Raw genomic sequence first — 16,322 nt, 5'->3', positions numbered from 1 at the left:
TTAGCGCCATCTATTAAAGAGCAGATTATGAATACTTTTAAGTATACCTTTATCAGCGCATAAGACATATAGAGGGCGGTTTGTAAGATTTCTGGTTAGAACAAAATTGTCTTTCAATTTTCTACATTACGTAGGTATAAGCCTAGTATACAGGTTAATGATTCATTCTTCATTTTTAGATTTGTTGGGATTTGAAAATGTTCACCAATTTGTTATAAAACACCCTCCAAGTTTTCATCCAGTCAGATCCGGGCGATATTTCATCCCCACTTGATGCAGTGATAGATGAATCTAAATCTTATAAAACAGCGACCTAGATTGGCGTAAATAACATCATCGTGTTAGCCCTTAAGGTCAATCGATGGTGCGAGGGAGTTCGTGAACTCACAGAAACAAAGGTCGCGCAGCGCTACTGATTGGTGTAAATTGAAACGATTGGGTAAAAGGGAATAAGCAATTTACTTAAGTGACGACATATACAAATATACATCCGGCCGTTTTGACATCCAATATGATAAAAATATCGGTCAACTGAAAATTTAAAATATTTTTATTAGTAAGTCTGTAAGTGTTTAATCATTTTTAGAACGAAAGCGTAATTATACGAATAAAAGCGGCCATAAGCCCCCGCACACCCTATTTCAACCGATTTATAACAAGTTTCTCATTAAATCTTTAAGTTATTAAGTTGAAAAAAAAAAAAAATTCTAAAGTTAATAGCTCAATAATTATATGAAATTTCCCCCATAGAAAAAAATCGCAAAAGTAAGCTCCGAAAATTATAAAAAAAGTTTTCTTCTCTTATTTAATATATTATAAGCATGAAAAAATCCAGTTTATCTTTAAATTCAACTAAAACATTTGTCAAGAGATTTTTGCTCTATTTTAAACTAAATTTGCACCATTTTCGCTTAATTATTATCGTTGTTTTAATATTAGCGCGCTTACTTTAACATTCGTATTTACATAATATCCCTTTCAAAACATCTTTGAACGCTTACTACGGAGCCTTAACGCAATACTCGAAAGTGGAAATGTCTTAATTAGTGCTAGAACTCCCTTTTATTCTTTGTGAGCCCTCTATGAACATAGATCTCCATTTAAGGCGATGTCATACGTAGTAATGCAAAATCACGTGTTTTTGGTTTGAAAATTTGGTCGCCTAGAAATTTTTCAGATGCTTTAATTAAATACTGCGAGTAGAATACATCTTGGCCTTTGAAATAATCGAGTATTTTTAGATAAGTCTTTTTATAAGCCCAGGAAAAAATAATGCATAAGGCCTATGAAAACTGCTTTAAATAAATAAATCTCCTATTTACGAACCCATTGGCGAATTAAGTGATTTATAAAATGATCGAAAAAAAATTAATATTTATTCGTGAACATCCACAAAATAAAATAAAGGCACTTTTGGCCATGTTTTTTTCTTGCATAAATCAAAACAGGCGGATGGTGTTCAGCGGGAATTTAAACCTTATCGACATCTACGTAAGGGTTGTTATTGATAGCGACTCAATTTAAAATATTACACGACGTAGTGCATCGCCTTAGTGAAAATACCCACAAGACTTTTAGCATTAGGTCAAATCAAATATCTAGGCAGATATCGCCACAAAATATGTGAACCTTTTTAATACCACAATACAAACAAAGCACGTGCATCTGACCCGGTATATAATATTTAATTTCTTAACTGGTAACGCGTGCAGTAAGCAGTAAGGCGAGTCTGTCATGACTCCCGGGATGAGCAGTCGGCAGCGGGCAGTTAAAGCGGTGAACAGTATGGAGCAGTCTTCGCTTAATCCGAGTTAATTTGGTTAATCGATGGCCCAGTCGGCCGCCCCCGCCCATCGCGTGTGGTCCGCCGCACAAAACAATTGCCGGTGATGGAGGTAATCACTGATCACCGATCACCCGCCGTCAGCCGCGTCTGCTGCCGGCGTATCGAGAGGCTGACGGTGCTTGATGGTCCAGTGACATCATCCGTTTGTTTATCTGCCGATGGCCGCCCACGCTGAATGAATTGGACAATAAGGAACTCCAGTGAAAAATATTATGGCTTAAAAAATCATATAAATTAACAAACGTTGATTCTGAATATATCGTCGCTGTGAAATCAAACCGGCATATCTGCAAAATGCTTGTTTTTCACCAGAGCGCTTTAAAGATTTCGCATATGATATTTTGCTTTTAACGTCCGTTTGGTTCACCTCAAAGCCAAATTATGAATGAATAAAATTTAGACGAATACTGCTTATTGAAGTAGTTGCAAATAAATCGAAAATGGCTTAAATTAAGAGTAAAATGCAGATATGTCAGAATAGCTTTGAAATCAGTGTAATATTTGCTTTTGTGTCATAGTGGCTTCTTCTTTTGGAACCTGTTTTAGGTATAAAAAAAAGATGAAAATGAAAAAATAATTTATTGCTTCACAATTTTTTTATAAGCAATTAACATAAAACTGCTCTTCCCTTTGCTGATAACTTCAAAGTTTCCCAATCGTTTATGGAAATCTGAATAAATTGACTGTATTATCCCGGCGGTAACTAACTTTACGATACCATTTTCTTCTTCTCATCAATGGTCTCTTGGAATGAGCTTGCATCAGAACAGGATTCACGCTCCCATTGCCCCGTTTATTCCCTTTCTTCGCCTCCTCCCAGGCATGTGATCCGTAGGATGTTTTGAAGTAAAAGTTGCCGTCGTCTTTAATTACTTTAAAAATTCGAATGTCCAAAATGGGTAAAATTACCTGGGGGTCCTTCAGAGCTTTTATATCAAAAAGTCCTCATGACTCAACTCATGAACCAGGTAAGGCTTGCCACTTTTCTTTGCCGTTTTCATGGCCATGGCGTATTGGGAAGGTAAGTATATCGGTCCGCTTCGGAGTGCTCTTTTAACTTATTTTTCAATGGTTGAGTGAGCCGAATCCACATTGTTTTGGGTGTGGCCCTTTACTAAAAATTTGTGAGTGATAGATTTTATGTTTTTTAATGTTGTAACAGCATATTTGTACATTGCCATCATAAAGTTATTTTTTTGTTGTCCACAACAATTATTATCGTTGTAAAAGACAACGTCTATTGGACAGTCAGCTTTGTCATTTAAATGTTGCAGTCATTTCTTTTTTTCTCTTTAAGTGTCTCATCCTAAGTGTAACAATTTACTATTTTGTCGCCTTTCAGTTCAACAATTGTTAAATTGTAAACGGCTAGCTTTAAAATGTAGTAGTAGGAAGATGCCTCCCCATGCGGATATGACAGCACTGCCTTTAGATCTTATACTGCTATACGACGGTTGAATCTGTGCTTTTATTGTCATTCTCCTTTTCCAGTGTCGACAAGTCCTTTGATTCTTCTAGAATATGATTCTCATATTCTGTCGTATTTTGGTAAATGAGACATACATCACACTGATCTTTCTTCGGTGTAAAAGTTTGTATGACTTGAAAAAACCTCTGTACTGGTAGTAGCTGATTCCTGCAAGGTTTGAATCCTTTCTTTCTTTTAGATAATCTCTGTGATCGGCGATAGATTTTCCACCATCGATATACTCCCGAGAACTTTGGGATCTGTAGTAATGACTAGGAACACTTGCGTTTACAGTTGTGGCAAGGAGACTTCATGCTTCGTTGGTTCACTCTTCCACGGGTTTTAGACTCGTATTCCTCGCCGCAGTTTCGCATCTTTCAGTTTGCTAAAGTTTTTTTTATTAACTTTGCCTATTTTAATTTATTTTTTTAACCGGGAGAAATTTTACCTGGGTCAGACATTTTGGCATATATGCCGGTTTGTTTTAGTTGAGGTTGCTATAAACGCTTTTTTTAAGTGCAAACCGGATTATCTGCCAATAAGTCATATCTGGGTAATAATAAAAATGTACTATTGTGAGATAATTCAGTTTTACTTACATGATGGACGCATTTGCTCCTTCAAAGTTTTTAAGCAACTGGTGTATTGCGGAATAGGTCTGTCTTCTGCTAAAAAAAGTGGCGATTCCCGCGTAAATGCATACCGGCCCAACGCTATCTGAAGGATTTTTATTCAACTATACGACATGCCGGTTCGACATAAGAATAGAAGGGAAAAAAAGAAATTTTTTGACACCAATAACTCAAAAGCTCCATTTTTGCACATATGCCGGTTTGATTTAACAGCGACGATATGAGTTTTATTATATACTAGCTAACGTATAGCCGCGTTGTTCAGGCTTATGAATGGTTTGGAGTAGACTTTTGTGTAGAATTCTAGTGTATCTGGAAAAGTTATTTTTTATTTGTTAAAGTACTTGTATCACTTGATCGTGCCACGCGTTCCTCGGGCGTCCCTGACTTCTTCATCCATTCATTTTTTCGTCATACATTCTCTTTACACCCATTTCTTCGTTCATCACACAAGCCAAATTTTTACATATTTGAATCACTTGGTCGTGCCATGTCTTCCTCGGGCGCCCCCTACTTCTTCTACCTTTCACTTCCACTTATACTTTCCCCTTGCTCCTTTTTCTTCGTTCATCAATTCACGCCTCCATTTCACTACAAATAATTATTTGATTCATGTCTTCCTCGGACTTACCGACTTTTCTACCATTCATGTCACTTTCCGAATATATCGGAACACGTGTTCGTGCACCTGCGTTTGCCCTATTTCCACTTCCCCGTTTGAGAGTCGTTAATATTGTTTTCAATGATTAAATTTAAAATTTCATTTTTACTCATTAATTTATTCCAGATATTAGGTATTTAGATGCGCATTTTATAGCCAATTATGCCTCTTTGTTATCGACGATTTTACTCGACATGATAAAGCTAATAAAATACTTACATTCCAACTATCTCTTTATTATTGTTATGCGCTCTTTATAGGCAAAGGAAATTTATTAAAAGATTAGTCAGATAAATCCAAGCGAATCTATTTGATTGAACATTCACAAGCGGTACATAGGTTTGGTATATCTGGGCAAATGGGCTTATAGTGTTACCACTCGCACTAATTATTTTACTATCCACTTTGATTCTCAGCAGGCTGACAACTATAGTAATATTTACATGATATCTAGATATTAAAATAAGGTAATTTCTCGAGTACTCTGATTAGGTTTCATAAATTGAAAGCTTTACCACAAACATGATAAAAATAAACGCACTTTGTGTTGTTAAAATATTCTGAATCCCATAATTTATTAATAAAAATACAATGTTTTGAATTTTATGAGTGGTGTTACTCTTCGTTGTTAAATTCTGACACGAAAACAAATGAGGCGACAGCTATTAATCTCTGATGTAACACTTATTTAAATCTGGAGCCATCAAATCAAATGTGGTCACACATTAATAAAGTTGTCAATCGGCACTAAGTTGGTGCGGTCAGAGCAGTAGTGGGACGAAGCCAGTGCGACTGGGTAGTTGCGGGTCCCGACCCTGAATAGCGATCAATTTGACATCTGTATCGACGTCTCGGTCCGCGAATCACTAGTTGAAATGGCGATTTATATGAATGAGTGTCCCCTGATGATCGTGGGACCGTCGCACTGGGAACTGAACTGCAGTCCCGCAGGTTAAGAAGTGTTAATTGCTCCAGATTGATATTGTGTCGGCCGAAGAGACTGCGCACATCGCCAACAATAAAACTACATCTACACATACAACGTACTTATACTTCTCACAACTGAAAAAAACTGATACTGAAGATTCATACACCAATGATCAATAGTCTGGGTGACTATTTATCGCGGGCAAAATAGATCGATGACTCGTAATTGAGTGACCCCCATGTGGCCACATGTTGTCTGTGATCTTGTCCCATTAATTGAGTAGTTTGTTATCGAGTGATCACGTTTTATTTACTGTAGGAAAAGGTTGGTTATGGATTTGTGTTTATTATATCGCCATCAATCAATTAAGCGACCCTTTAGGTTCCATCAACGAAGGTTCATCAATTCTTCTCAATAATAATAATGATTGTCATCATTCGAAAACAGCTGAACATCAAATAAAAGGTTGATCGTCAATATCTACTGGTTATCAGATTGAATCATTGTTTTTTTAGCAATTATTTTCGAATGAACCCCAATGATTCCGTTTGAAATCTCCAGGACAATATTGACAGCGTTGGCCGACAATCAAATCATCTCAAACTAATATTATTTCTAGCGCATTCAGCAAAGCTTCGAGCTTCGGTCCCGTTTATTAGTTTATCCACCTGAGCAGTACTGAGCATCCTCCGAGAGAGGTGGGCGGGATACGAGGGCGGCAGGACACGAGGGCGGTGAGACGCGAGGGCGCCATGCGGAAGGGAGCGGGGCTCGGCGCGATGGGTTCACACGTACAGACTCGAAGGGCGGAATCGAATCAGAGACACTTCAGTCACAGTGGCAAGTTGAAATGCATTTTCTCTTTACTTTTTGAACCTAACATAAGTAAGTAAGCTAAAGAAGGTCGGATATATATGTTGGCACAAATTAAAGATTTATTAAACATAAATTGTAACTTATTTTCAACGCCTTTAGCAAATCTTTTTCTAATACCATTAATCGAAGATATGATATTGCTAATAGAAGTTATATAACTGTATTAAATAAAATTTTGGTGAGGATTATTATAAGAAGAAAGTAATATCATAAATCTTTTCCCATAGTCAATCTGTCCACCCCAGAGAGACCACCCTCGAAAAGCGCTTACGAATTTAGTCAATAAATGTCGGTAATATCGTTTACAAAAGTAGCGTTCGCCTTTATCGGTATTATCTCTTATTACACACAATCCAAGACAAAGACAGCTTTATTTATTTCCGTGCTTTGACGGGACAACATTGCCATCCCTTTCTGCTCAATGACAAGGAACGGGAAAATCCCTTCCGTGTATTAAACTTGGTTATTGGCTCGTACATTTTTAATGCAGCACTTATTGGATACGGGATTTTATGTCAAGCTGTAACTATATTTCTTAAGAAAGATTTTAGTTTCACGAGGACGTAAACTGACGACAAGTGATATAATGTTATTGTGTCTATCAAGGGAAAGAGACACCTTCACATAATCCTTGAGATAGGATTCTAATTGAAAATTCATAAATGGTCATACGAAAACGCGTTGAAACATGTGCAAAAACTGCTGATAATTGGAATAAACTACTACAATTGCACCGTGCTATAGCGCGCTGTAAAGTTATTTGAAAGATTTATTTTAGGAAATATTTCAGTTTGCGATCCCCTGGTTTTAGTCGTTAACTAGATCTGGTCCATTCCCGCCTCTCATCTCGGATAAGTCGAATCAAAATGTCACCGGAATGAGTAATTTACGACGTAGAAAGTAAATTAGCATTGTGCCGACAAGCTTTTTGACTACGATTGATTAACAAACTTTAATTGAAACTATGACGCTTCGGATGATGCGTTACTCAGACTTCATGATCTGTTCATTTTTAAAAACAAACTTTTAGTACATATGAAAATGTTTATAAAAAGCTTTGCACGAAGCAGGTATGCCTATCTGATACTGAGTTGAATACAGTGCTTTTTACTTTTATTTTTAATTTTATTATTTTATGTGAGTACCGCACGAGAGTCCCAATTGCTCCAAATCTTTCGGAGCTAGTTAGACTATAGCATCCCCAATATGGGTATATTATGAGTCTGAAGGTAGTTGAAAGCTGAAGGACATAGGGAAGAGGAAGGTTGGAAAGTATCTGCCTATTCATATCTGGTCACTAAACACGGTTAAAGCCATTTCAAGCAAAGTTTCAATTCTGAATGGTGGTCTTACACCAGGGCGATACTCAAAGTATCTTCCACTCTGGAATGTGCCAAAAATATACCTTTTTTATTATTTTAAATGCTAACATTGTGAAAAAATAAAAATTAGTCAAATAAAATTTATTTGCACACGTCGGGAATGAACCTGAAATCTCCGAATTGCTAGTACCTTCGACCATGGAGATACTCTTTTCTCTGAACCTTTGCATGTAGTATTATTTAGATAAACAACTATTCAAAAGTATAAATCTTCACTTTAGTGCTTACATGGCAAGAAAACTCCAACTTGCAACTACGTTATTAACATAAATAACATGAATTATGTACTTACAAAATTACACTTACGGAACTTATCAAGGATTAAGTTTTTATTTTATATATAATTTAATATAAACTGAATACAAATATTTAAAACTTCTGAATTGATGTAAATTTTTTTAAATGGTGGTGGTTTAAAAATGTGATCAAAAAATTAAAAATCTTCCTACTAGTCCCGCCCTATCTTGTAGAGGTACTGGGGCCCTGGACTGGTAGTTGGTAGGGCCGGGGGCCCAGGGGTCGCGTGTTCCGTAATCCCCGCCGTGCGCCTTCCCCGCCCCCGCCCAACCTCTATACTAATCATCCCTTACTACCACCCCAGCGACACCAGATTTACATAACTGGTCTTAATTCGCCTTTTTTATCATTTTAAATGAGGCGTTTTGCCTTATTATAAATTCCTTTGCGCTCGTTTCATACATAAAACATACACTTTTGTAATTTGTAAGAGTCCTAAGTTTTCATTTAATGCATTGAATAATTCTACTTCGCTTATGAAATTTTCCTACATAGTTATTTGAACTAGAAAACTTAACAAAACGAACCTTATTTATAGGTAAACAATATTTTATTATAAATTAATGTGAATCGTCAATCAATTTAAAGTAAATCTCTACATCTAGGGATTATAATGAAAATGGTTGCGTAATTTCGGGAGGTGTTTTATTTTAAGGTGAAATAAATAAGTCTTCTTTAAATAAGCCCAACGAACGTATTCCACCATCAAAGTGAATCAAAAATAGGTACGTGGGTACATACTTCAAACAAAACAAAATAAAACCTTTTCCAGCCACAGGACACAGCCTAGATTCCCGAGCATTAAACCAAATGTACGGAAATCTTTGTACCGAACAATCAACTTGATTGCGGACTGAAGAAAATACACCAGGACGTTCTGCGGCCTTATTCCGAACACACCTTTTGCCAAAAGAGACTCCCATAACATAACAATGATTCAATATTGTTTGCTATTTTCTGTGATTTCGAAATAAAGTGAAAATGTGTAAGTACTTACATATACGATTAATTTCTATCTATTAATTACCGACACACCATCGGCGTGGCTTTCCTCGACTACTATTTTAAGTAAATTACCCTTGATTCTAGTAAAATCCAAAGTTATTATTTAACCTTAAAAGAAAATAGTTAATCTTCAACCCCTTTACTGTAGGGGTAGGCAGAGAAGATGGACCGCCAAAAAAATCGGTCTTGGCATACACTCCTTGCCTCATTCACATTCACATTCTCTAGATGTGAGCAGTTATTGATTCAGAAAAGTTTTAAAAGGCTTATGTTGACATTTTCAGAGAGCAGGGTTGACTCACATTTTTTTGTTCCACAGAATTTACGAGAAGTTCCATATTAACATTGTTATGAGGAGAATTTGTGGGCTGAGAGGGATAGGACTGTGGAGTTTTGCAATTTTAGGATGGTTGAGTAATGATCTTTAACAGTGGATTCGAACACTATCGATTTACAGGTTCGCTTTGTTCTAACCATGATGTAATCTATGCATGTCTTAGTAGTAAGTGTCACTCGGGTAGGTATGTTAATGTATGGTATAACTCGAATGGTTTTAAATCGACTCTTTTGCATTTTATCTCTCTGTAAATTTGTTTGTGCGTTCGATTTCCGTTTCAAGATGTGGCGGTTTTAATAGTTCAATGTGAAATCATTTTACTTTCTAATTCGGATTTTTTCAGTAGTAACTATGGGTAGCTACCATCGTGAATAAAGTTTGAAAAAATAATTGTCATTGAGATAGTTAAGTTTTATTGGACAAATTGTAAAATTACTTATTTAAAACCACAAAATGTCATATAAATTATATTGTTTACAATTATTATGTAGACATGTATTTAAAAACCGACTTACAAATCTCATGATTTTAGAGGAAATTTTGGTTTTGATTTATTAAATAAGAGAAAATTGGAAACGTATTTTTTTGGCCGCGTGGTTTACTGTTCACAGAACTACTAGATATAAGGCTGCAGTATTTTCTCTGCAGGTATAAGAGAACTTTTTTTTTAAATTCTAATAAACCTTGAGAACAGAATATAACCTTCCCGTTTCGTTCTTGGTTTACTGACGCTCCGGGAAAGGGAAAAATAAGCGTGTGTAACTAACCGCGCGGCTGATTGGCCGCAACGCGTCGCGGTTCCGTCGAATCGACCAGGCTCGACGCCCGCGCTGGTTCCGAGCGCCGAGCGCCGAGAGCAGAGCGCAGAGCGCAGAGCCGCCCGTGATTCCCCTTCAGAGCGTGCGCGGGGGCAGCGCTCGCGCATTAAAGGGTTCCGTGCGCTCTCATTGTTGGCAACCCTAAACGTTTAGGCTCATTAAAGTATTAAATTTGTCATTGCTATCTCATCGCGGGCTGATCTTAAAATTGTGCTTTTAAATTAGTGATTGGATGTAATGTTGATGGTAAGGGTTAAAAGATCACAATCCAGCTAGTTTTGTTATAACCTAGACTAGAATTCAACTATCAACAAATAAAGAAAGTTGTTTAAACATAAGTGCCTTGCTCCTTTTTAAGTTTTGGGGCGCTAACTTCGGGGGATTATTCTATATAGTAGTACAAGAAATAAAGATAAAAAACTTTTTTCGAAATTCAAACGTTTGAAGATAATTTTAAAATACTACCTTCTTTTTTAAAATACTTTCATAATAAGGAAGTATTATTTATTTATTGGAATATTATTTAATCAAAAAAGACCTTCTGACTTCAATACCAGTAAATTCTTTAATAATTGTTATTATGGTTTAAATAATTCAAAAAAAAAAATTTTTTACGGATTTTCCAAAATCGCACCAAATCTATGGACAAGACGTGTGATCAAGTATCAAAAAGCCAACGCATTTTTTCAACCAGCGCCATATATTATATGGGAATCGAGACGTGTTTTTTTCTTAAGATTACCCGCGTTTGACATTGAAAAACACTAGGTAAAATGTTAGCATCTCGTCACTAATGTTATTATATTGAACCAATGTGCAAAAATACATCCTTGAAGGCACCTGATAAACAATTTACCGGTGTTTAAAAACCTGCGTTAGCACGAAAGAAGTGGCACGACGCCATTGAGCTAAGCATTAGAAAAATGTTTCTTTATCACACAGGTTAAGTGAATTTTGTTCCGGAGATCATTTAAAAGCAAGTACAATAGTTTAATTTAAGTGATCTAATATTTCTTTATACAAATTTAACCTATTTTAAACTAGTGTGTTTGATCACACCTTGGAGTTTCTAGAAAATTTCCTTTGTGATACCATTGAGGTAAACCTATGTCCATTATTATGTTATAATTTTTATAATCAACAATGATAATATATTATTCTATTCCAAATTCCTGTAATATTCAAATAACAGTTTCCAAAAAAATAAGAAAATACACAGATTTAGGAAATGAGATTAAAAGAATTAGGCATTCTCAGACTATAGAAATATTACCATTTGTTATTTCGGCTACTGGCATTATACCTAGCTCTCTCATTCAAAATATGTCAAAGAATTTATAAATAAAAATGCAAAAATCAGTCATTTAAAATACATGTAGGGTTACGAAATATTTAAAAAATATTTATATTGAGGGATCAGTAGGATTTATAGGACCAGTTAGAAGTTATACCGAGCCGAACCCTCTGATATGAAAATATCTGGAGTCGGTGAATTATTTTCCCATTTGATCTCTGGTGAGTTGACGTGTTGTTATTGTACTGTATTTATTATGCTTATATAATGCACTTACATAATTTCAATTGACTAAATGAGCATTTGTGGAAAAGTGCGTGGAAGGGTTTAGTTTTTCCTGTGGAGAAGATTTAACCCGGACCTAAAGTCGGAAAAATACAAAAAAGTAACCAGATCACCATATGAATATTAACCTCAAAATATCCTTCATAAATAATACACCTATCATAAACGATCAATTGTACATCTATATATATCACTATAATTAGTTTTCTAAAAATAGAAACGAGTATGGGCGCCTAAATAATGTATCGATTCCATCAACACTGAAACAACAACGACATAAAAATATAAATAACATTTTCATCGGTTCAGACACTGTGGACATTGTAGACCACAGATGTGTTACTCACGTAGACTGGCTGTGAATAGAATCAGCAGAATCAATCGTATCAACCAAAAGGTGTGTTTTAATCGTTTTAAAATTACAATTTATAAATTCTACGTGTAATCATACTTTAAAAAAATTACATATCAGCGTTTATTGATCTGTATCAATATATTTTACTAAGCAATCATATTTTTCACTGGAGTTATTTATATATTTTTGTTTAAAATAGTAAACAATGTATTCTAAGTATAATAGGAAGTACACCTATAAGATGTAGATACCTACCCTCATAATGTTATTTATTTGTTTTATTCATTAATTTATATTAAGAAGAAGCTACAAGTCAAAAATGTGTATATTCTTGGTATACCTTATATTGTAGGTAATAGGCATTAAAATCGCTTGACAAACGTAGTCTAGAAACGTTCGATTTCAAGCACAAAATTGTTTTTTATTATTTATTTTCTAAATAATTTTATAAGAAATCAAAAAAGTTAATCAAGTGAAACTGTCACAGATAATCTTAGATAAAATACTGTATTTTTTAAAGTTGTTTCTATTGCGCGTTCATACATTTCTATTGAAAAATATTTATTTTTGTAGTCTACTCAAGCGAAGATATAGGAAAACCTTCAACTTATCTAAAGCATATTTTTTGGTATTCATAATGTACACCAATTCGTTATAAAGATTAATCAAAATAGTGATTTAGCATTAAGCTTCGCCTTAAGGTGACATTTTAAATGTTTTAAATAATTACCTGTAAGATGTAGATTTATGATTCTTTCTACAGGCTTTTCCAATAAGAGGTGTTATTTTGATATTAAAAAAAATGCAATTTTTTAATATAAATGATCAAATGTTTATTTCATTTTAAAGAGGAAGATATGCCGTTAATAGTGAAAAATAACATCAGTCAAATAACCACCACGACCACGCCTACAAGACCATATCCTTTTCATGTAACTTTCCATAACCAAATCGCAAAGTGGCTGCTTTATGTCCTCGATAGCCTCACGAATTCCATCTTTGAGGTCTTGAATCGACACTGGGCTGTTGGCGTAGACCTCTTCTTTCACGTGCCCCCAAAGTAAGAAGTCGCAAGGTGTTAAATCACAAGATCTCGGTGGCCAATTGTGATAACCTCTTCGAGAGAGAACACAGCCCGGAAAACTTTCCAGTAAAAGATCAATGGTTTCATTGGTTGTGTGGCACGTAGCGCCGACTAGTTGAAAGTAAACGTTGTCCAGATCAATACCATCCAATTCCGGCCATAAAAAATCATTAATCATCTCTCGATAACTCTTTGAATATAAAAATAACACCTCTTATTGGAAACCCCTATATTATTCATATTACGTTTTTTTATCTTACTGTTTAATAACTTAAACTGTTTAATAACTTTAACTAAATTTGGTGTTTGTCATAATATCTTAAGAGTTTGTTCGAAGTTAAAATGTAACTGGTTTTACGAACTCTTTTTTTATTTAGCAAAATCATCATCATTATTAGCTATTTATTATATTTTCACTAAAATTTAGAACTCCCAAGCTAGGTACATCTCCTCAGTTCCACGTTTGCAATTGTCTAACCCTGCGGGAAAACGACATAATGATTAGTTAGTTAGTTAATAGATTTGACAATTGCTCTTCTAGGAAGAAGATTTGGTACATTTAGAAAACAATTCTTTTTTAGTTTAAAAATAAATACCGTTGAATTTTTCATATATTGCTCATTCTATCATCTGTTTCATTTTTCAATTTAGATTATTATCTATAGTTAGCAAGTACCCGTCAGCATGTGAAGTTGAACGCAAATCAGTTCATTAGTTGACTAGCTAGCGTAGTGGTCCCCAGGGAGGTGGCCCTAGTGGTTTAATAGGCAGAGGGAGGTTCAAGTCTCTGCCGCCAGAGGACGTCGGACCCCATCATCATTTGATCATCCCCCAGAGCCTGCAGGTTTCCCAGTGTGGGAACCTTGGGGGGTGGCGGCACATTTTTATGAAAGTTATAAATTGTATTGTTATTGATTTCGTCAATGCGTAACGTTCAAAAAATTTTTTTTTATTATATCCAAAAAGTAGAAGAGAATATTAGTTTGTCTCTAAAAAAATCTTCAAACCGTACTCCTTCATAATTAGATATGAACTACTGAAATTAAAAAGCCGTAATTATCATCATTTTTTTACAATCGTCGAATAATTTCTGTTATTCTTAATTTCATCTGAAAGTTACATCAGCAACGGCATCATTATCTTCTTGATGAAATCAAACCAGTTTCCTTTGAAACTACCAAAGTTCCTGTAAACTGTGAAGGAATTAATTGAAAGACTAATACAATCGTCGAATAATTTCTGTTAATCTTAATTTCATCTGAAAGTTACATTAGCAACGGCGTCATTATCTTCTTGATGAAATCTACTCAGTTTCCGTTATTTCTGTTATTCTTAATTTCATATGAAAGTTACAATAACAACGGCGACATTATCTTCTTGATGAAATCTACTCAGTTTCCATTGAAACTACCAAAGTTTCTGCAAACTGTCAAGAAATCAATTGAAAGACTAATGCTAGGTTTCAAATCGTTTTAAATTAGTATTAAAAGTATGAGGCGATGTACGAAAGGGAAAGAAGAAGAACGTTTGGCGGTCAATCCTCTCCACTTACCCCTGCAGATCAACGTCGTGAGTTTAGTGAGTAAGTTTAATTAGGCAGCATTGTGATAAAAGTAGAAATTTAATTGTATTTTTAAACCTCTCGAAATATAGCAAAAACTCAACATCGCTTGGGAATTTAAAGAAAGAATGAAGAACTTTTTATCTCACGTAGTTTATGATTGCAATCAGCAAATAATCGACATAAAGGGCTCGATTAGTTTAGGGTGCATATTAGAAAGTAAGAATAATTAAAACAAATAAAATATCCTGGCAGTGGAAATGGTTCCAGACGTACATATTATTTTAGCTGCTCTGATGAGATAAAATCTCACAATCGTTTTTATGTTAGATCTGCATAATCTGTACACACTTGGTGTGTTATTACTGTGTGATCAAGTCCGTTGGACATGAATGAAAAAAGAATCAATGAAATAATGGCACATGTGTTGCAAATATTTCGCGCTTACGTTCTGTGGTACTTATTCAAGTGTCACATAAACATATGGCATGATGAAATAATAGCTTCCTGTTTTAGCAAAAAACACTTTTTTTCTCTCAGGACACATGCTGGTATTATGTATCTACATTACACACTGTACAATGTGTACATGTACATGTACAATGCGATGTCGCAAAAACACAAACAATATATATTTTTAATTTTGCTTTACTCGTATCAAGAACAACATCTTATATTTTATGGCAGATGTGATTTGAATACAAGTGCATTTGTAATGTTAAATACTAAGTGCAGTTTAAGATTCATCTTAAATTATTTTGGTGAATTGGTAGCCTTATTAAAAGATTGCGATCAGTGTGATAGGGAGCTATTCTGTAGGTGACAGGTAGACAACCTAACATTTTTCTTTCAATTCAATAAAATATACCTACAAGGTAGTGTTGAACCTAGTCAATTTTTTTAATGATTTTAAATCATGTTACTTGGTACCTAAATGCCTGTGAACGCGTGTTCAGATATATTCTGAATGGCAATATTTTAATGGGAAATGATCGTATAGATAAATTTTTAGCAGTATCTCGACAAAAAGCCGTGAATACAGATGTATCCTTGAAGGATTTGATTTTTTTAAAGGGAAGCATTTGGAAGTTACAGATTTTTCCCCTTTAGGATATACTAGCGCAGACTCGTGAAATTATTGTAATTAAAATTTAGAAAAAAATAATAATTTTCTGTTAAAATATTAAAGGTATAGTCATAGGTAGGTACTTGATCGCTGGTATGAATTTGTTCAAATAAACTATTACAATAATTTTTAAATTAACACTCAAATGTAAAGCAAATCTGAGTTATAGAGTTCATTGAACCGGGATGAAGACACATCCGTAATTATTACTAATGATATACACAAGTTGATAAATTCCATGAAAACAGATTAGGTAGGTACTTATGTAACTTGATTAATGTGGTAAATAATTCAGTACACACTTTCAGTATCCCCCAGTGGCTTCGAACGACGTTAGCCGTATTTAGTGATCAGTTTTGAATAGCCA

At 34.8% G+C, this 16,322-nt stretch overlaps 1 protein-coding gene across 1 annotated transcript in view; it reads right to left on the bottom strand.

Moving 5' to 3' along the window:
* The window catches only part of sens-2 (zinc finger transcription factor senseless-2), a 91,012-nt gene that overhangs the window by 68,123 nt on the left and 6,567 nt on the right, over positions 1-16,322 (bottom strand). The window lies entirely within an intron of this gene.

Source organism: Hesperophylax consimilis, chromosome 4 (genome assembly GCF_061612785.1).
Source record: "Hesperophylax consimilis isolate HC1 chromosome 4, BYU_Hcon_1.0, whole genome shotgun sequence".
NCBI lineage: Eukaryota > Metazoa > Arthropoda > Insecta > Trichoptera > Limnephilidae > Hesperophylax > Hesperophylax consimilis.
Note: the sequence above shows the minus strand (reverse complement) of the source record. Positions and strands in the feature narration are given on the sequence as shown.